Here is a 1,088-nt window from a genome sequence, read left to right as displayed (position 1 = left end):
TGCCGGGTTGCCATGTCCCATTGCATCTGCTCTCGCAAAGGTGGAGGTGAATCAGGAGGTGTGGTGCTTGTGCTTGGCTCTGCCGGCGCGGCTCCAGGTGCATACTCTCCTGTTGACTGGTGCTCATCCTCCTCAGGACTTAGGTCCGGCGATTCAACGGGTGCCGGGAACCCAACCTCGGAAGGTGAGGGTGTCCCCTGGGTCAGGGTCCTCCACGGTGGGCATGACAGAGTCCATCTTGCAGGCCCTGCAGAATTGTGGTAGATCCCACAGGGCCCTGAAGTCCTCTGGGAGCTCATTCCACCAAAGTGGTGGTGTTGCCGAGAAAGCTCTGGCCCTGGCCAGCCTGACATCTTTAAGGCCGGGGAGAGTGAGAAGGTGTTGTGATCTAGAACCGCAGTGTCCTCTGGGGAACATATGGGGGAAAGGCGGTCCCTCAGGTATGCAGGCCCCTGGCCACATAGGGCTTTATATAAAGAAGGCTGTTGAAAAAGCTCCCAGAGTCTCCTGTTTGCTAAGTGGCCAGGGAAGCTTAATCCTACATGCTAGAGACCCCAGAGAATACCAAAGCGTGAGCCTGCAGGAGTTGGGTCTTTTCTGTCGCATATCCTACTCCCGGATTCTCAACGCACTACCTGAAAAGCAAGGCCTATGGAAGTCGACGTGACTTTGGACAACACCGAACGCCTTTTGTACTAAGTGACGTTGAAGCATGAAGAGAAGCGGTCAGGATCACGAAGAAAAGGAACTGCTTCCCGCAGCACGCTGGGCGTTGTAGTCCAGTCGCGCAAGTGGCGGCATTCTGGGTGTTGTAGTTTTGTTGTTCAAACCGACCAATCCTTGGCGGCAGCGGCTAGGCGTCGAACTGGGGCTGTTGGGAGTCGTTCGGTGGCGGGCGGGCGCGCGCGCGCGGTCGGAGGGAGACGGTTGGCGTGTGGAGCGTTGTGAGCGGCGGGAAAGAAGGTAACGGGGTGGGCCGCGTTTTCGCTTGGGGCCGCGAGTGAGCGGGCTGTACTGCGGCATGGAAGGCCGCGGGTTGCTTCGGCGGGGGCATGTTGGCCCTGAGCACGGGGCTGAGGGTGGAGCGG

The 1,088-nt window shown here is 59.0% G+C and overlaps 1 protein-coding gene across 1 annotated transcript in view; it reads left to right on the top strand.

The window, feature by feature from the left end:
- Positions 1-896: 896 nt before the first annotated feature.
- Positions 897-1,088, top strand: part of BUB3 (BUB3 mitotic checkpoint protein) — a 16,550-nt gene continuing 16,358 nt past the window's right edge. Inside the window, exon 1 of the mRNA XM_015423474.1 lies at positions 897-963. The gene's annotated coding sequence lies outside the window, so the exon portion shown is untranslated. The remainder of the gene's footprint in view (positions 964-1,088) is intronic.

This window comes from Gekko japonicus, unplaced genomic scaffold (assembly GCF_001447785.1).
Source record: "Gekko japonicus isolate JY-2015 unplaced genomic scaffold, Gekko_japonicus_V1.1 scaffold2378, whole genome shotgun sequence".
Lineage (NCBI taxonomy): Eukaryota > Metazoa > Chordata > Lepidosauria > Squamata > Gekkonidae > Gekko > Gekko japonicus.
Note: the sequence above shows the minus strand (reverse complement) of the source record. Positions and strands in the feature narration are given on the sequence as shown.